Source organism: Podarcis melisellensis (assembly GCF_964234715.1).
Source record: "Podarcis melisellensis genome assembly, chromosome: 1".
NCBI lineage: Eukaryota > Metazoa > Chordata > Lepidosauria > Squamata > Lacertidae > Podarcis > Podarcis melisellensis.
In genome coordinates, this window is record NC_138528.1 from 104210259 (window position 1) to 104231773 (window position 21515).

The 21515-nt window shown below is 41.5% G+C and overlaps 1 long non-coding RNA gene across 2 annotated transcripts in view; it reads right to left on the reverse strand.

Moving 5' to 3' along the window:
• Positions 1 to 13579: 13579 nt before the first annotated feature.
• The window catches only part of LOC309380422, a 45349-nt gene continuing 37413 nt past the window's right edge, over positions 13580 to 21515 (reverse strand). For both annotated transcript variants that reach the window (XR_014172919.1, XR_014172920.1), the window contains 2 exons: positions 20330 to 20505; positions 13580 to 14664 (listed from right to left, as the gene is read on the reverse strand). This is a non-coding gene — a long non-coding RNA (uncharacterized lncRNA). The remainder of the gene's footprint in view (positions 14665 to 20329; positions 20506 to 21515) is intronic.

The window sequence follows — 21515 nt, forward strand, 5'->3', positions numbered from 1 at the left end:
GCTCGATGGACCAATGGTCTGGTTCAATATAAGGCACCTTCCCCTGTTCCTTCCTATACCTCGCACCCATTCATCCCACCCAGGAGACCATGGAGTGGCTCCAGTTCTGAAGCTCATCTGCCCTCATCAGCAACAACAGCAAATGACTTGGATGCTGAACTATTGGGCAAGGAAGACCTCATCACGTGCAGTTTGCCAGTTGCTCTTTTGTGTCTGTATTCAGGTGTACCAGCACAGAATTTGACTGCCAACCCGACAGCACAGTGCCATGCAGCACTAATGTATAAGTTTGACTCTAATGATTCACCTAGTTCTAGGTAAAGGAATCCAATTAGTCAGTGGAAATGCCCCATTTCTTCACGGGTTTCGTACTCAATTGTGCTAAGTCTACCACTGGCACACAGCTAGCCCACTTCCCAAGCTCCTTTATTCCCTTAAACATTATTTTCATTTGATTCCCCTTTTGATCCTAAGGAATTTGCTTACTATTACCTGCCAGAGAATATGTCCTTGTGCAAATTCCTCCTGACAGCAATATGCAAACTCTTATTATGCTAAAGAAGAGGTAGTTCCCTATAGCCATATATGTCTTCTGTGCAAATGTGCTTACTGACCTTCAGGATCATCCACATAATAGTGCACAAATTATTTGGGCAGTAGTTTTCTTTGGAATTGGGAGTTTTCGTTTATCTCTCCCCCCTCTCCTTAGCCATGCTGTAGGGGAGAATTTTCTCTGCAGAGATCTCACTCTCTTCTGCTCATGATTAAAGTCAGATGGAAAAAGGGACCTTGCATAACTAGTATAAACAGAATATTATTGAGAAAAATGCAGTTGGGAATGGGTTTGCAGGCAATGTAGCGACAAAAGCCACAATCCTGCTAGTGCAGCTCTCTTGAATCCCCCAGATGACAGATAATCCACCAAGCTATTCTTTTAGTGGGTCCTAAAATAACGTCTAAATTTGCATCTTGACATATATGTTAGCATAGGCCAATCTGTGTTTTCTTTTGGCGTTCTCAGTTTTGATTATGCATTGATTATGCATCCTACAGCACAGTGCCCCCCACTGCCACTAAAGGCATGGAGTCTTTCTCCCCTCCTCACTCATTGCTCAGCAGTGGTAGTCAAGCAAACCATCCCACCAGCCTTGCAATCTCAACGTGAGCTGCCCTTGGTAAGAGTGCTGTCCTTGCTTCAGCATCATTGTGTCTGCAAGGGAAAAGGCTTGTTTTTATGCATATTTGCCAATCCTAAAGAAGCGTACTCAGTAGCCACTGATGAGGAGATCATGTCGCAAACTGACTAGGTTTTTGACAATATATTGCTTTGTATATTGTCACAGATTATGCTATGAATTTTCATTTGAGAGTACGCTATTCGAGCCTGAAATGCAATGCTTGTTGGGTAGCCATAATTTCATATAGACAGTCCTCTCTGTAACACATCATTGTTAGTAACTTACAATCACAGTCTCTGGACCAAACTCCTTGCTTGGGGTGAGTATGTTCATTGAAATCAATTGCATTGACTAACTTAAGTTCATTAATTTCAATGGGTATACCCTTAGTTGGATACAACCCTGTATCTGTGTTTGTGTTGTTGTTGTTTTTTAATCACTGCCAAATTTACCATCCTGAGGCGATAGTTCAACATAATCACTTTGCTAAATCCATCTGCTATACGGTAATTCTCCGCATCAGACAAAAGTACAGCTAGCCACATCATTTAGAAAAAGGCTAAGCTGTTTTACTTGCTAGCAAAGAACTAAAACCACAAGAACCCAGGAGTTGAAATAAGCCTTAAACCGGACCCAGGGCTTTCCTCACATGTTTTGAAATAAGGATGACAGTATGTGGGGTGGGGAGAGAGAGTGATTCCATGACGTGTGACAAATCTGAGCGACGACAGGGAACATGTAAATCACACGTATTATCAGGCCTCATCTGATTGTCTGCACAACATATACAAGTTGAAGGATTAAGTACTGGACGGGCTTTCAGAGCAGGGAAGGTACTGTGTGGGCCTGGTGTGACAACTCTGATTAAGACACTGACAGAGCGCACACAAAAAACCCCATTTGTTGGTGTGACATGTCAGATGGATGAAGGATCAGTCTTTGTCCGTGAGAGTTCAGCTTCCTTTCAAAAGGCCGTGCAGATCTGCTGTGGGGGGAACAGGGAGACAAGCAACGCATTTGCTTAATACAAGCAACATGTAAAGCACCTAACAATGAAAATCAAAGTGATTTCTATAGCATTGGTAAAGCGCAGCGAACAATATGATTTAATGCAAGCAGCACTCCCTTTTGCCTCTTACTTCTCCAAAGCAGCTTGCATTGTACAGTTAATTCTCCTTCTGCCTATGACTAAATTGTTTAGCTGGCTTTACCTTTGTTTGATATTGAAAAAATAAAATGATGGAAAATTGGAGCCAACAATGTGTTCTGATTATTCCTATGCTATAGAATATTCTCTCAATGTGACAAACCATGTTTATCTCACTAGGGATAAAGAGGGAGGAATTCCGTCTGATTTATATTCATTTATGTGAGCCACTGTTAAACAGCCACATTATTATCAAGCCAAAGACAATACTATATTTTTATTTCACTTTTTCCATAATTATCGGATTTCCATTTTCAGAATTTTACCTAACCACAAGATTGATGTTGGAAAATAAAAATGATTGGGAGAATTAGTTAAAACTATTTTATCCATCTTCTCTCTTCCATGTATTTTTTTATCCCTTCGTTCCTGAGTGCCTAATCTTCTGTGTTCTTAAGAAAATTCCCTAATAGCTCTAGACTGAATATTTCTATAGAAATATATTGTGAGTAGTGTTGAGACTGTCTTTTTAAAAAATAGCACAAATGAAAGAGACCATTTGCTCTTGATGGAAAATATTAATCGCTTTGTGGAGTCTTGCAGTGGCTTTTCAAGATTTTATTTTAAATTTTTCATAATTGGGAGGAAGAAGGACTGAAAATGAGAAAAGAAAAAGAAAGAAATACTGTGTAATTAATAGTCTGGTTATAATGCTTGCACAGCCAACAATGAAATACCTAGGAATGGACAGTTGCATCACTGCATCATCATCATCATCATTTATTACTTAACCTCCACCCATCTGGCCAGGCCTCCCCAGCCACACTGGGGAGCCACCAAAACCACTAAAAACACGATAAAACATCAAACATTTAAAACGTCCCTAAACAGGGCTGCCTTCAGATGTCTTCTAAAAGTCAGATAGTTGTTAATTTCCTTGACATCTGATGGGAGGGCGTTCCACAGGGTGGGTGCCACCACCAAGAAGGCCCTCTGCCTGGTTCCCTGTAACTTTGCTTCTTGCAGTGAGGGAACTGCCAGAAGGCCTTTGGCGCTGGACCTCAGTGTCCGGGCTTGACAATGTGGGTGGAGACGCTCCTTCAGGTATACTGGGCCGAGGCTGTTTAACTGCATCCGTCAAACTCTTATTGTCAAATAGTCGGATGAAATGACTAGTGGCTCATGACAACAGACATCTGTACCCATTTGTGCTATGTGTACTTGAAAAAGTTGCTTCTTCCTTGCTAGCTAAGCAGCCTGGGACTAAGACATGTTGAGGGCACAACACTGGTTTCCCGAGCAGCGTATCTCATGTATCATCTGGTTGAGATTTCTACATTGAAGGGGGTTAGATGATATGATCCTTGTGAACCCTTCTAACTCTACAATTCTATGAGTTCAGGATTGATTACATGAGCTATCCTCTTTACTTATTTGTTTTGTGGAAGCAGCTTCTTGCTGAATAGGTTGCCTCATGGAGCTTCGCACATGCAAAACTAGATTTTGGCTCTCCACGAGATTACAGCATTTGGCAAGGATCTGGGTCCTGTTTCACAACAACCTCCTCACTTCCATCTGATTGTTATTTCTAGGTATTCTTGCCATCCATGGGAACACAGTGGTCTGTCAGTCTCCCTTCCTCATCGTGGGGTACAAAACAGCATAATGATGTGTATCTGGTTACCTCATATTAATGATGATTAAACTGGTGACTAATTTAGCCTCCTGGTCATTTTAGCCCCACACCCTTCTAGTTTTCAGAGTGGGAAGGACAGGCAAAATATAATAACAGTATTTTACAGAATATCTTACAAAACTGGGACCCTAAAGTTCATGACTGACCAGAAGTTGATTAGCTGATAACATTGGCAACCAAGATCCTATAAAGGTAGGGTTTAAGATTTATTCATAAAAGTATTATTTCCTATTGGGCTCATCATCTACTCCCATCTTCCTCCACCATAAGGAAGAGACTGGAATCTTTTATTTCCATTTTCAGTTAACTATGGTTTATCAATATGTCCAAACTTGTGGTTTATCAAGAACATGCTGTTGTTAATCTTAACTATGGTTTATTGAAACAAGCCAACCTCTGGCTAATATCCCTGGTTTATTTCCTTAAACCATAGTTAAGATTAACCACTGTATAGGACTCAGACGTAATTATAAACGGTGGTTAGGGATGAGAGAGAAATTTGATTCAGTTTGCATTTGAAGGCAAACCTAACTTGCACTTTCTAAAGTGATGCGAAAACTGAAACACAGTCATCTTCAGAAACTGGCACTTCTCCAAATTTTACAATGTAGGTCTTCAGCTAAGTAATATATGCAGAAATACTTATTCAACAGTATAGTGTGATTAAAAATGAAAATAACAATAAAAAAATACATTATATTGGGGAAAACTGTTTTGCAAAAATGTGTAAAAGGTAAAGGTAGTTAAAGGGGTCCCATAATGTGGGTTCAATATTAAATGTGTTTATGGTTTTTATGTTTTTCCCCTTTAATGTGATGACTTTGTTTATTGTGAAAATTAATAAAAAATATTATTAAAAAGTACTGTGGCGTTTGCCTCCTAGGATGGGTCATAAGGAAAGGGTTAAAAGAGGTGTGATGTGATTGGCCAGTGAGAATGCAAGGGGGGAATAAAAGTTAGAGTGGGAGGTTTTGAGAGTCAGTTGAGTTGAGATGAAGTTGAGGTTTGGGAGTTGAAGAAGGAAGAGGGAGGTTTAGGTAGTGGGTTGGTAGAGCTGTATTGTGAGAGAGTGAGAGGAATTGTTAGGTGTCCAAGGGAGTCAGATAGATAGTTGGAATAATCAGTTTGAAGTTGTTAGGAACTAAGATTAAGAAACTGTCAAGAAAAACTAACTGAAACCATAAGCTTGTTCCTGCATTTAAAAATAAACTTGATTATTGCTTATGTTAACAACTGACTGGACTCCATTTGTCCCCGCGAGATATGGGGTGGTGGCAGCGGAAAAAGCAATCACAGAGGCGGCACAGGGTCAATAGACCATCAAACGTCTGGGGGCCCTGTGTGTGATCGCCACAAGGACCCCTGGACAGGTAAGTCCAGTCAAAGGCAACTATGGGGTTGCGGCGCTCATTTCGCTTTTAGGCCAAGGGAGCCGGCATTTGTCCACAGACAGCTTTCCAGGTCATGTGGCCAGCAGGACTAAACTGCTTCTGGCACAATGAGATACCGTGATGGAAGCCAGAGTGCACAGAAACACCATTTACCTTCCCACCACAGCAGTACCTATTTATCTACTTGCACTAGCGTGCTTTCGAACTGCTAGGTTGGCAGAAGATGGGGCAGAGCAACGGGAGCTCACCCCGTCATGGGGATTTGAACTGCTGATCTTCCGATAGGCAAGCCCAAGAGGCTCAGTGGTTTATAGTGTATCGTGGGCTAAATTGCATACCCCCAAAATGCATGCAAAATCCTGCCAAATTTTCATGAGAACTTTTCAAAAAAGATGCAAACTTCTGTGAAAATGTAGAGAACTTAAGATTGAGAAAATGAGAAACAGAGAAAAACAGAAATTGAAAGATCGGCCAATTTCTGCCTGTGGTTAATGAGAAGTCAAATCCGTCTTGCAGCCATGCCAGAGCAGGAGAGGCAGGGTGGAGCATATGAGCCTAAGGTTCATGCCCTGAATATTAAACCATAGTTTAGCACTGTGTCCAAACCAGGCCACTGAGTACAATGGAATTAACTTCGTCTTTTAAAAGAGACGTGGACTACACCTTCACTATTGATTGCCTTGGTTTTTGTTCCCATGAGCTTCCAATGCATTCGTTTATCTCTCACTACCAGTATTATAAGCAAAGCAAAACTCCATCTGAATGTGTTGGGTTATGCTGAAACCACTGAGCCTGCTAACACTGTAACAACAAACAGAAATGCCTGCCTGAGATTTCCTGATCTGAGAGGTCTTGCACCGTTTTCTATCTCATCTCTGATGAGCACTGCTGAGTGATTGCGCCTTTCCCCAACCCCTTTGTATATTATTTACATGGATTGCATATGCATATATCCATGATGTATAGGAAACAAAAACAGGAATATCCCAATAGAATATCACTCCTCAAATTATATAGGAGGACAGGGAAGGGGGGGGGCTTAGCAATTGACCAAAGCAATCCTGTCCTTCCCTTTGTTTCTCTGCCATCGAAAACCATCACTTACGACGTCTCGTTGCTTCTTCATGTTGTACATGAAGTGGCCCGACCAGCTTTCCAGCATACATTAGACTATTGTCTTCTGAAATGCTTCGCCGAAGCCAGCTCTGCACATCACCTGGAATGCTTAAGCCGCGCTGGTCTTTGTTTGACATCCAGTTTGTCTGGCATCTGACATTAGCATTGCTAAGTATCAAATTGCTGAGCGCTTACCAATTTGGCTATTGTGCCACCACATCATTCATCCAAATCCACAGCCAAGAGAAGGAAAAGAGGGGGGCAGAGGGGAGAGAGAAGAGCACAAAGCAATTTTGTAGTCAAGAAGATGAAAAACGCTATGGAATCCCAGGAAGAGTGTCAGGAGTCAGTGGTGTTAGAGTGCAGTCATCATTAGTAGAAGGTCCCTGCGTTCATCTTAGATAGCAGGCCTGCAGAAAGCTACCTAGTGCTGCTGCAAGTCTGGGTAAGTAATACTGAGCTAGATAGACCATTGGTCTGAAGAAGCTATGGCAGCTCTTTACAGAGGCTGCAATGTCCTATCCACCTATGTAGTCTAGAGTTAGGCTGAACGGTCAGTCATGCTCCAATGGCATGATTGGCCAACCAGCCCTACCTCACATTAAGACAAGGCATACTTAGAATTAGCCAAATTGACAGACATAATAAGACAAAAACCAAAAAGTGAAGTAAAAAAAGAATGGGAGTGCCTAAATGAATACCTCAAAAGTCAACGTTTGAAGACAGAAATCTGGCTGAGTCTTGAATAACCTTGTGAAGTGAAAGGATAAGAAAGAGGGATTTATATCTAGGTGTTAGGCTAGAGAGGATAAGGAAAACAGGAAATACAATGAGAGATAAAGGAGGTGCTGTGGGATTGGTGGAAGTCAATGTTTTGGGGGTTTTTTAGTGTTTATATTATTAACTTGTAAGATATGCATTTGGTTTTTGTTGTTGTTGCTTTTTTAGTTTTTCAAATGTTGGCTTTTGTGTGTTGTGTATTGTTATTTTTCGATATTTTTCATGTTGTTGTTGTTGTGTGGAAAATACTAATAAAATTTATTTTTTAAAAAAAGACAAGGCATCTTGTTGATAGCAAAACAATGTTGCAGTGTGTCTTCTTCCCATCGGCCATATATGGGCTACATGTGTGCTTCTGGTTCTGAGATTTCCAACACTGTAGCACAGAACACATACTAGGCTAGCTCACCCATGTGGCATGGCCTCACAGACCCTCCAAGTGTCCCTATTCTCCAGGGACACTCCCAGATTTATAGAAGGTCTCCCGGTTTCTGATTTGATCCCAGGATGTACTGCTTTTCCTTAGGACATCCCTATTTTCATCTGAGAAATATTGGACTATACAAGCTTTAGAAGACATCTGAAGGCAGCCCTGTACGGGGATGTTTTTTTAATGTTTATTATGTTTTTATATATGTTGGAAGCCGCCCAGAGTGGCTGGGGCAACCCAGTCAGATGGACGGGGTAGTAGTAGTAGTAATAATAATAATAATAATAATAATACAGTGGTACCTCGAGTTACATACGCTTCAGGTTACACACACTTCAGGTTACACACTCCACTAACCCAGAAATAGTGCTTCAGGTTAAGAACTTTGCTTCAGGATGAGAACAGAAATTGTGCTCCGGCAGTGCGACGGCAGGAGGAGGCCCCATTAGCTAAAGGTGCTTCAGGTTAAGAACAGTTTCAGGTTAAGAACGGACCTCCGGAACGAATTAAGTACTTATCCCGAGGTACCACTGTAATAATAATAATAATAATAATAATAATAATAATAATAATAATAATAGTAGTAGTAGTAGTAGTAGAAGAAGAAGAAGAAGAAGAATAGGATGTCCCTATTTTCATTAGGGATATGTTGGAGATTATTGCCTCATGGACACAACTATGTGGGGGAAGCCAAGTCTCAGATGGTGCACTTTGGGTAGCAGTTGGGAAATGCACTGCTGTGTTCCCAAATGCCTACATGATGGACTGGCACATTTATTTCTTTCCCTATATTGTTGCCAGTTTTAGAATACATTTTCAGAGCCCCTGGACAGCTGTTTCCTTCATGCGGCACTGTCAAGTGGTTGGGGGTGTGTTGCAGTGGCACACCTCTGTTTTGGCCTTCTGTTAAATAAATTGGCAATTAACAATACAGCAGATCTTGCTGCCCCTCTCTTGGGAGGCTTTTGTAAACATTTAAGGCGCATTGCTTAAAACGGCAGCACCATTTCAAGAGAACTTAAAGAGCGTTCAAACGACATGATGTGGTTTTCGTATGAAGAGAAACCAAGTCAGCTCCTTGATGCCAAATGTGAACAGCAGCCGTGAAACCCCTGCAGCCTCTGTAGTTGAATCAAGGTTTAGGGAAATATGTTTTAGGATTAATTTTGTTTTATTTTTAACCTGACTCTGAAATGCCAGAGCTTCAAGAATATCGATTTTATACTGTATACCATAAAAAGCTATCATTCAAGGCAGAATAAAGAGTAAAATCCATTCTGCGGAAAACTAATGCATACATAGAATCACTTCAACACATATTTTAAAGTACATTATGCAATACATTAAAAATAATGATTTTGAGACAAATTAAGCCATAACAGCCTCAAATCAGTTTGCCTACACAGTTAATATGTTGATTAATGTCCTGTTAGAACCAAGACACTCATTTTTATCTCATTATTCAACTCAGTGTTTTCCCAAAGCTATTGAATAAAAATGTAATTATTGCTCTAAATTATGTTATTATTAACTTTCGCATGGTGTTTCTTGATAAACAGCACCACAAATAGTAGAGCCTAGTGGCAGAGAGACAAGAATAAAAACCACATCAATAAACAGAGCCATTTAGAAATATGTATTGGAGGAGGATTCGGGCAAATAAAAAGTAGGCAGGGTTTTCAAGAATATACAAAGACAATATGGGACCAAGTTGCTTAAACACTGGGGTGATGGATCTTACTCTTTTTTCAATTAAAGTGCAATTGCTGTGGAAAAAAATATGCAATGTTGTTCCCTTTTAAGCTGCACTCTGGAACTAAGCATTATGGTTGACAGAACGGCGCCCCACACTCCTCCTCTCCTGTGAATTTGGCTTTGCAAAATGCAGGGATGTTGAAACATTTTGTGGAAATTCTTGAGCTCCACTACACTGCTTTGGCTGCTGCTGTGGTGGTCATGCTGAGGATATAGGCAATGCAACCATTATGCTATGAGTCAATTTTGCATTTCTAAATATAAGGGGGGTGGTAGAGGAAGTATGAGGCTGATGTACATGGTGTTAAGCTCCAGGGCACCTGTAATATGTAGCTGTGGCTTGGTTTTTTATGTTATATGGGGAAAGCCATTCATAACCTCATATTTTCAAAAGTGACCTTACCTAAGGTCCTTCATGCAAGTGCTCCTTTATGCTTTTCCAATACCGAAAGTCTCAAAGGGCCAGCTGTGGGTGACCTTTACCTAAAACAAACATGAGCCCCGGAAAAGCAGGTGTGGGATCTGGTCTGGGGGCCTGGATACTTCATGGAACTCCCGTCTCCCCCGCCCCCCCAGCCTTGTCAGAGATATTATTATACAATTCATCGTAACAAAGCATCTATGAAGTCTTCAAAGATAACTGTATCAATATTCCACTTGAGTTTTATTCTAACTAAGCGAGCTCTTTTCAGAGTTATGATTTTGACATTGTTATGCAAAACTCTATTTTCATGCATTCATTCCCACAAGAATGGTGCCTGCTCCTAGTAATGTTATCTAATTCAGGACGAAAGAGTGCTGCTGAATTTGGCACTTGTGGTTTCTTTGGTTCTGTGATTAAGAATGATACATTTTAAAAATGGGCTTTTAAAAAAACAACACTACATTTGCAGCCGACAATTTGAGCTAGCCGAGTTGTTGTCCCTCCGCCCTCACAGGGTATACGCTCTTGATGTTGGCTGGTTTCCACAGTAAAGTCGGAGTTATTGAATTTAACTTGATTTGATCCCACTAATCAGTAACTTAAATTTCAACTGAAAAAATCAATTCAAATGTTTAGTTACCACAACAACATAAGTAGCAATGGACACAGGCCTAGCCTATCATCCGCTCTTAATTCCTCTTGATTTCAGTGGGAGAGTTAAGCATCTGTTTCATTTTCTTCCACTGAACAAACTTAAAAACAGTTACCTTTGGCTGAATCATTCCCAGTATGAATTAGCTAAAATAGCTGACAGAAGAAACCTCATAGATATGAGCCGTGGGTATATATAAACTGGAGTAACCATAAACCTTGTGTCATAGCTTCAGTCGCAAGCTAAGGGTGGCAATGGCTCCTGCTTAATAAAGGACAGTCCTCTGTTTGAAAGAGTCCCTTATTTTGTACTGTTTTATTTTTGTTAGCCGCCCTGAGCCCGGATCTGGCTGGGGAGGGCGGGATATAAATAAAATTTATTATTATTATTATCTGGTCCAAGAAGAGAGAGCAGGAGGGGCTTTGAAGTTGACCATCAACAGTTCTAGGGTTGTCATATTTTGAAGAGCAAAAAAGAGGACACATTTGCCAACTTCTACTTTTAACTATGGATCGCTATCATGACTCTACCCTTGAAAAAGAGGGTGTGTCCTGGAAAAAGAGGACACATGGCAACCCTATGGTAGCAGCACCTGGGCAGGCACAAAGGTCACCCTCTCATAGCTTTCCCCACTATGGTGAGATACTTGTATTCTTAATGGTTGGCATCCATCTCTCTCAAGAGACAATGGATTGCACCTCCAGGGGTGAAGTCAAACTGCTGTGTTAGCAGCACCAAAGTGACCTTGCTGGGGCACAGGTCTGGGCAGTGTGTTTGGAGGTCTTTAATATTCCTTAAAGATGTTCCAGTGTCCATTTCATAATTGTTACTGAGTGGTAAACTATTGTTGGCATCCATCTGTCTCTAGAGGTTGAAGGCAAACCACTACCTTAGCAGCACCAAAGTAACCTCTCCGGGTCACAAGCCTGGGGTGTGTGTATGGAGGTCCTAGCTGCCCAGATGACCTCTTGGCATCATTGATATGGTTCAAAGGAAAGCAGAGCAATACATTTGGCACCAGCTTGGTTGCAGGCGTACAGGGCACCATCCAAGCATCTTAGGACTCCACTCTGGATTTATGTAGGGTTTGCTCCTTAGCCTTTTCTCTCTCTCAAAGATGTACTGCCAGGCAGTGGAGACTTAGGGTCAGAGTCTTCCTTCTCTTAGATGGGCTACCTCCCCAGGTTGATGAGTCCCATCCACCCCTCACTTCCCTCTACAACTTGGTCAGAAACTGTCTTCTTGACTGTTGGACCTACTATTGGTCTCATCCGCTCAATCCGTCAGAGCCTTTCTCTGTATACAAGGGAAGTCCCTAACTCTTAGTTACATTATGATAATTAATTTTGCCTTTGAATCTGTATATATAAATTAGGATGTGCAAATTTAATGCAAATCAATATCCTCCGTTGCCCCCTTATTGCAGAAGCCATTCATATAGGCATCACCAAACCACAGTTAAAAACAGATCAGCCTCTTTTTTAAAAAAAGAATTTTTTATTTTATTTGAAAATGTGTACAGTGGTACCTTGGGTTAATTACCTAATTTGTTCCGGAGGTCCGTTCTTAACCTGAAACTGTTCTTAACCTGAAGCACCACTTTAGCTAATGGGGCCTCCTGCTGCCGCTGCGCCGCCAGAGCACGATTTCTGTTCTTATCCTGAAGCAAAGTTCTTAACCTGAAGCACTATTTCTGGGTTAGCGGAGTCTGTAACCTGAAGCGTATGTAACCTGATAGCTTACAAAAGAGAACCATAAAACAAATATAAAACAGATCAGAAACAACTGAAATAAAAGTAATTATCTCAGCGACAGTAAAAACACAAAAGCAGTAGATATAAAATCAATTAATAAGTGACTAACACTTATTCCAGACTGAAAGCATTCTTTATCATCAGTTTAGTCATGGTACAACACTCCTGAGAGCAAAGTTTCAGCAGCAAGACAGCATTCTGTGTTCATCACACGTTTAAGAGAAATGGGTAAATTGTACACTTCTGATGTGGGAAGGAGATGGTCTTGTTGTTGTTTTCCATTGTGTGTCTGCTTTCTGTGTGGAGCTGTAAGCAGGAGAAAGCACAACATTTTCTTTCTTTTTTTAAGAACAAGGTGCCTCATCCAAAATATATGCAAACGAGAGTCTATCTTTCATATGAATTTGGCAAGAACTTGCACAGACTTTGCAAACCCGAGAAACCAAAGACCTTGCCAAGAGAATTAAATGCAAAGACAAGTGTTACTTGCTGAAATAAGGTGCCTATATCTAGTCCGTTTGTACTGCCAGGTTTACCAAGGCATAGCAAGATAAATCTATCAAAATAGTTAGAAAAGGAATGTAGTTATTACTTAAACACACGGACAATGCAGTAGGAGGAAAACTCCACTTCTGTTAGTGAGTTTAGTTTCCTTTGGCAACCTCCATATATATTGCCAGGAATTGTCATGTTCTTCAATTCCAGTCCCTCTTTATCCTAGTTAGTATCTCATCTTTTTCATGTTCCAGAAAGCTCAGCTCTTGTTTGTGTCAGTCCCCGGGTCATGCATGCGATGACAGGGACATTCTCTTTTTTCTTGGCAAAATTAGAAATGCTTATCCTGAACATTTTCTAGAGTAGAAAAGGGCTTTATAGGAGTCTTTTCACTATTCAAAAGCTCTTGGGAAGAGCTTTGGGGAAAGACGTCTGCTGCTTTGCTTAGTTTTATATATAAATATATACATATCTATATATAGATGTAGATGTAGATGTAGATAGATAGATATTAAGGCTGCAATCCTATTCACATTTACCTAGGAGTAAGACCTGCTCGGGACACGGGTAATACTGTGGGTTAAACCACAGAGCCTAGGACTTGCAGATCAGAAGGTCAGCGGTTCAAATCCCTGTGTCGGGGTGAGCTCCCGTTGCTCGGTCCCTGCTCCTGCCAACCTAGCAGTTTGAAAGCACCTCAAAGTGCAAGTAAATAAATAGGTACCGCTCCGGCAGGAAGGTAAACAGCGTTTCTATGCGCTGCTCTGGTTCACCAGAAGCTGCTTAGTCATGCTAGCCACATGACCCGGAAGCTGTACGCCGGCTCCCTTGGCCAATAAAGCGAGATGAGCACCGCAACCCCAGAGTCGGTCACGACTGGACCTAATGGTCAGGGGTCCCTTTACCCTTTACCTTTTAAGACCTGCTGAACTCTGTCGGTCTTACTTTGGGGAAAATTATTAGTGTTACACCAACCCTTTGATAAAAATGCCCCAACTCATTGCAAGCGATCAACATCTTGAAAAGCTTGTCTAAAAGCTTGGAGAAGACAATGCTCGTGATGTTGCAGTTGGCTACATCTCTTAGCCTTTGCATCCAGAATCTTAGTCAGCTCCCCTTGCCCAGCCACACCCAACTCTTTCTACTCCATCACCAGGCAAGGCCTGCTCTGCTCTACTCCCGGCAAACAATTTGGCAAGAGAGGAAAGGGAAAGAGCCAGTGTGGTATAGTGGCTAGAATGCTGGACTGAGACCTGCGAGACCAGGGTTCAAATCCCCATTCAGCCACAAAGCTCACTGGATTACCTTGGACCAGTCACTCATTCTCAGCCTGCCCTGCCCTGTGAGGATAAAATGAGGGGGAGGAGAAGTTTGTACCCCACTTTGAGAGCCTTGGAGGAAAGGGGGGGACATAAACAAATGAACAGATCTATCATCGATCAAGTTGTGAACTGCCACGAGATCTTTAGCTGAAGGATGGTATACAAATTAAATAAATAAATATTAGGGCTAGGAAGGATCTTTGGTGAAGTGGCTTTTGGGAATTCTCCCAGCTGCCTCCTTCTTTCATAGCATCTGTTTAAGGGCAGATTTTTTAGAAGGGCTGATCAACTCACCCGTTACATGGGATCCAGAGGTCTTCCATTAAGGCATCAGTTCTGATTATGAACACAACATCTTCTTGGCACACAACACCCCATAGTGTTGCAGTTTGGAATGTTGCCTTGAATGTAGTTGCATGGATTTCTTAGGCATCTATGGACCGGATCCAACGTTAGTCCTACTCAGTCTAGATTTGTTGAAAAGAATAGGCATGCCTAACGTAGAATTTAGGACCATGACTAACCTAGGACAGTGGGTATAACATTGTTGGATGCAACTCAATTGAATAGTGCCTACAACAACACGATGACCACCTACCCTCACTTGCTGTCAGTCTTCAGCTTTTTCCTTGAGTTGGGCAGGTGCTGAAGTGAAACCAATGCAGGGTTTCTCTAAGCAGACTTGCTATGGGTCAAGCTCAACTCCCATGCCAGCCTTCCCTATGCAAGCCAAGTAGGATACTGTGCTTTATCTGGCCTTTTTAAGAAAAAGGAGTAGGGGCAATACAGGACAGTGATCCCATTATTCTACCCTCTCTGATGGTTATTCCACTGGAGTCTTTGCATTTAGCCTTGCAGGCCTTTCCAGGAAAGCGGGGGGGGGGGAGTCATAGTAGAGGAATTGTTTCACCTGATCATCTGGATAACCCTAACAATACATGGCAGCTACTTTAGGAACATTTCTAAAGCTGACGCTTAGGTGGGCACACTTTTTTGGTTAACAGTATCTAATGTATATGGATGGATGTGTGCAATGGCAAAACATTTAAAGCCCAAAGCCTGTGATCAAGAGAAGAGGAAGTATATGTGAATGATGAATTAGTGAATATAATTATTGAGATACAATGGGACACGACGTAATTAAATAACATCAGAGAAAGTAGTAGTAACCCAGACACAGATGATAAGCATTGGATACGGAACTACTCTTGTGAATGGAGGCTTGTCTTTTATCTCCATAAAAGTAGGGAAGCAGGTACTGAGCTATGGAAGAGGAGGAGGAGGAGGTTGTGGTGGTGATGGTGTGAGGGATGCTTAGCTTGATTGAGAAAGGTTAATTACATGTGAAATGAGACTGGGATTCAGGCTGTGTTTGCTCTAGATTTTGTGTAATGTTATATCAACACTGGGATTCTCTGCTCATCTATTAGCAAAACCAACCCGTTTTGTTTGGTTTCATTTCAGTGTTGTTTTAATCCCACTGAACATTTATACTGTTATTTTAATTCTGCTAAACATGTGTGGATAGTAAAATACTTCCGGAATTAAACTACCAACGGGTATGGAAAGTGATCCAGTCCTCATAAAGATTTGATCTGTTAATTAGCCATACCAATTTTATGGATCATTGCCACCCACTTAAAACACATTGTTATATGTTCATAATCTTTGCATAATGAGCTTTTATGGAGTATAGAGGCCAACTTTAGTGCAATGTTCAACAAAGTCTTTTTCCCCCACCTAGTCAATCATAACTACATTCCATAGGGAAAATAAGCAGATAAGGATTATTAAAATATTTTCCCTGCCCTAAATATGGAAGAATTAGACCCTTTGAAAAATTATGGACACCTTTTCCATGTATGGTTTTAAATGCATATGCAGCCCGATCCTATGTTTGTTTACTTGGAAGTAAGTCCCTCTGAGTTCAGTGGGAGCAAGCATTGCATAACGTATTGTTATGCAATTGGGGGTGTCAGATACCTATATTTACTGGATCCAGTTAGTGTTAGAACTTAATCAAGGCTTGGGGTGTTAAACTGGATGCTAGACACTGAAGCCCTGGATTCAGCAAGTGTTAAAATATAAGCCAGGCTAGCTTCCTGGTGAGATAATCTTGCAGTGATGAATCATTATGAAAACAAAGGAAAAGTGATGGGTCATTAAGAAAGCAAGAAGAGGGGCTCTGTGCCAGACAGCAAATGGGCTGGGCCTCTCCTCCAGCTCTTAGATAGTTAGAAGGACAAATGCCAGAGCTTAGAGTTCTGTGATGTGATGGGACCTAGAGAGAAAAAAGGTTGTGCGATGGAAAGGGCACAGAGAGAGCCATGGCTGATTTCTTCTTGAATCTAAGGCTTTGGGCTATGGGAGAAGCAAGACCTTCTTGGTGTGCTAATGCTGTGAACCTCTCCATCATAGACTCAGGTTGTAGATGTGAGTAGATAGGCATATATAATAAAGCCACTACAGTTCCCACTGTGCCTTATTCCCAAACCCTGGAAGCTTGCACGACATGTAGATCAGGGCAGGTCTTTCTTTTCTCCATGCACATTCTTAAGACCATGGTATTGTCAATGGCCTTCTCCTTTGCAAATCTTCCTATCCCCTACCATACCCGCTAAACCACATCTCAGTACAACTTGATGCTTGTGTATCAGAGTCATAGCAGCTACGAGAGGCAAGAAGGCTTCCTTCAAAATGCAAAAGTATTGTGCAAAGGAGGAAAATTAAAAGGAACACAAACTTTGGCAAAACAAAAGACCCAGCATATAGAAAGGGGTGCTCAAGAATTTGAGGAATGCATTGTTGAAAGCCCTGAGACTAACAACAAACGTCTTAGTCAGCCATAGTCTGGCTTACCATGTTGTGAGAACTAGATCATAATGCATTGTTGTGATCCTCCTAACAACCCTGTAAAGTAGGTATTGTTATCTCTATATTGCAGGGCAGAGGGCCATGGGAGGGGTGGTAGATCCTGAGAGACAATTCAGACCACGTACTAAATTCATAGCAAAAAGAGGTATAAAAGAGGGGGAGACATCCTGATTTGTAGCACAGACTCTTAGACACTATGGTGCACCAGCTCACAACTGAATAGAACAATAAACCACCATGTATTAAATATGGCTCTGCTGTCACATGGCAAAATTTAATGGGCAAAGTCATTGTAACTGAGAGTGAGTTTATGGGGCCTGGTTGCCATTTCCAGTGGATTTTCTCTATACTGTTCTCATCCAGGCACAGATTTGGACAGACAAACCATGCAATACGAAGGCTGAGTTTAGGCATCCTCAGAGTACCAAGGGAAGAAGTCACAAGGGAGGAAAAACCACCATGCACCAATGATTGGTTGATCATATCCTAGGGTTGCCATATTTCAAAAAGTAATGGCTGCCTGATCATATCCGAAATACTCTATGTCCAACCATTTTAGAACAGACTCAAGGATTGGTTGGACTGGAATGAAGTCAACAGTTAAATATGTGCATCCACAATCCATTCCCTCCTGTCCAAGCAGCCATGTTTAGGAGGATCTTCATAGGATTCGGTGAAGCCATTTAGATTCCCTCCCACTGTCATCCCTGAGCAGATTGCTGAATATACTGCAGAATGTGCTATGATTGTCTGCCAGGGGAAGCGTGTAGCTGGGGTTGGTGGCAGGGTGGCATGCAGGACAGATGGATTGCTCTGGATTGCTCTGTTACCCATTCAAGGTGTTGGCTAAACATGTTGTGTAAAAAGGGTTCATCCAAACCTATATTTATTATGCTTTCACTCACAAACGTGCTTCCGTAACTGTGGTTGGTGCTAGCCCCGTAGTATTATAAGAGAGGAAGTAAAATCCATTGTCTAGTTCCCATAATATAAGAAAGGACAACCTAAATATGGGTCATCTGCAGGTCAGCCTCCACAATTTTGGTCACTGTGTACAATAAGCAGAGAGGCGATAGCATCACATCCATTCTGTGCCTGTAGAGGAAATTGCACTGGATGGATTGGGGGGGGGGGAGGACTTGAACCAGACCTAAATGAAAGGAGAAGGCAGTACCAATATGGTCTAGAGTAAAACGTGTCCTCTGATCTCAGATGTGGTTGGCTTATGAGTATGGACAAACACCACAACATGTGGAAATCCCAGAACCATTCTTTCTATCATCTCATCAACTTAAAACAGGGTTGGCTGATAAAACTCCCAGGCTGGCTGGGGAGACTGGAATTTGAGTCCAAGATCTTCTGGAGGGATGCAGTTACACCACTGTTGACTTACAATAACCTTTTGATAAAGAGGTAGACTTTGAAGCTTAAGATATAAACCAGAATGTGGATGGTTGCATAGTTCTCTTGGCTTAGAAGGCAATCCACCCACCCACCACTAAAGTCTAGAATAGAACTCTTTTGGGAATTTAGCACAATTCTGTTACGTACATATATCATCCAATCATAGTCCCAGAGTTTCAGTTCTATAGCTTTGTGACATGATACTGTATTAATAGCTACACTAATTAGTGAAAGGTTCACAGCCTCTTTCAGCAAAAGGATTATCAGGCCCTTATTAGAACGATCCAATCCTCTTGGGTCTGCAAAACTGAGCTGGCAATCTCACAAGAATTGATTTCCTTTCTTGAAGCACAGGACTTCCTGCTTCCAGTCAGGCCGGAAATGCCAAAAGAACACCTTTGTATTTTAGAGCTTCTGCTTCTGGGCAATTTCAAGAAGCAAAAAGGCAAGGATGAAGGGGAAAGGGAAGTCAAGTCAAATGAAGAGGTGGACTGGAAGGGAGATCTACCCAAAAGGGGGCTTGAAGGAAACACCGTTTTATACAGGGAACAACTCCAGTTGTTGTTCACACTCTCCGACTAGTACTAATGTGTGGTACATACAAATTCTAAATGAAATTAAACCAGAAAACTCATTCGCATGCCAATATGAAAACTTTGCTTCTCAATAGAGTTGTTTTTGGGGAAACAAAGTTAAACTCAATTGCTGGGTTAAAAATACTGTATAAGCTATGGGGTGTTCCCCCCACCCCCAAAGAAGTTTCCCAGAATCCCATGAACTGGGACTACGTATTATGTAAATGGAATGGCTGGCAGCCGAGTTGAGGTTTTTTAAAATAATAATCCTAGGTCTATGTAGGAACTTCCAATGGGGAAGCAGTTTAACTCTTCCCTACCAAGCTGTGACTCTGATGGAAATATCCTTTCCCGGTAATGGTCAATGAAAGAAATAATAATAATCTCCCATTGCTACCACTATGAAGTTTCTCTGCAATTGCTAATCGCAATACAGCAAGTGGCTTATATGGGATCACAACTAGGGAGGGAAGAGTTAAGTCCCCTGTGTGTATAGGCTGTGGTCCCAATGAAAAGTACACCCTTGAACCTAGAATTAAATTGCCAGACCAGTTGTAATACACTCATAAGCAGATGGGATGCAGATCACATCCAGAGCCTGATGAACGCTGAGCACTCTGCAATTTGCCGCAGGTGGTTCCACTGCAGATTTCAGTGAAATAAATGTGAAGGGAGCATCCCTAGTCAAACAAAAGGCAATTTGTCAGTTCCTGCCTCTCCCCATGGGCTCCTGTTGTTTTGTGCTCTCCTCAGATATGGCAGTCTGGTTTGTAACTCAAGTATAGACAGCAAAGGGGGGAAGGGGTGCCCAGGAAGGAGGTGCTGAATCTGTAAACTTTTTAAAATACCTGTACTTTACAGTGCAGTTAGAGAATTCCCAGCCCAGTATAAGCTGAAATACTAATGTGTTTCACCGGCATCACCACGACATTTCATCTGTTAAAAAAAAACAAAAAAACAAAAAAATCTTAGGGGTACATTAATTCTGCTACACTCCCTGCTCCCTGATTATTACTTAATTAGGCACAAGAAGGTTTTTTTAAAAAAAATAAAAATTAAAGCATGAATCACCCAAGTCTGGTGTTATGCACTGACATCGACTAAGTTAACAATTCAAGGGTCAGTATTTGCAAAAGTAAGGACAAAGCTTACAAGCATTTGGATCCATCTAGCAACAATGTGCACCTTGGGATAATGGACTTAAAACAATTGCAATTAACAGGCTAAGACAAAGGATTAAAATTAAAAATGAATAGTGTGGCGCTTGCAGCTTGCTTGTAAAACAGCATTAAGCCAACTTAATCCATTTTAATTCCGGGGTTGGGGGGGAACCTACCGGCACAAATGAAATAGATTTGGGAGGAGGGTGTCGAGTTCAGCTCCTGCGAAAGTGCGATACATTCACCTGTGACAATTCTTTCTGGAATGATAAAGTAAGGGAAGTCTCTTAAGAACTCTGAGTGACTCTCTGAGGTCCCCAGAGATCAGGTGTCAAAGTTGTCTATCAGATGCCTGAAAAGAAAAAAAGGAAGCATTACGCACTGCTATTGTGAGACAGTTGTCATTGACTGATCAGGCCTTTTAAGCAAGCTTTCACAGTCAATGAAACCACCTGAATAGATGAAAGCCAGACAGCTTCTGACAAACAAGAGACTGTGGAATATTCATTGTGCATCTGTGAGGGAAAGATTAATGTATTAGAAATTAAAATGGGACCAGAACGTATGATCTTGCTCTAACACTTGGCCAGACCTGTGTCACCCATTGCTAGTGCCTGAAGTCGACAGACAATTCTGCCAGGGTAACTGAGAATCATTAAGCATCCTGCTATTGTGCGTGGTGAATAATAAAACTTTCCCCCTATTCTTTGCCTGGAGCTGACAATGAATAATTCTGGAGCTATTTGCAATGTTAACAGCACCTATCTTGCCCATCCATTCCTTTACGATAAGGATGGAAATATGCATTTCAACAGTCTGTACAGATACTGATTCACAGGCATTTCAAAGGACACCTGTCACTCAAGTGAAGGACCTGTCAGTCTCCAATGTATGATGGTGCCAGGAATATGGCCAAAAAGATTATCTATACTTTATTTCCTTTCCCCCTAACTCAGATTATAACACTGTTACATTTGCCATAGACTGACAAGTGATTTACACTCACAACTGTAATGTGTTTAAAGCTAAAGGGGTGGGGAGGCAAGCTATTCTCTTAGCCTTATTCTTCCAGGGTTTACAACGGTGTCAGATGTACTATCACAAATGTGATCTAGGCCATACAGAATGTCATTATGCCAGATATTAGAATCATTTAATCCACTGGCTAACTTAAAAGGTGACATCCGTAACACTTTTTCCTTTCACACCAGAGTCTCCAAACCTCTGGTTTCAAGAAATAATTCAGAAAGAGTACTTGTGAAAGGGTCCTTTATGAAACTTCAGTAATAATACATCTAGACCAACTGCTAACTATTAAATTGGCCTTCCCCAACCTGACCCCTCCAGATGTTTTTGGACTAC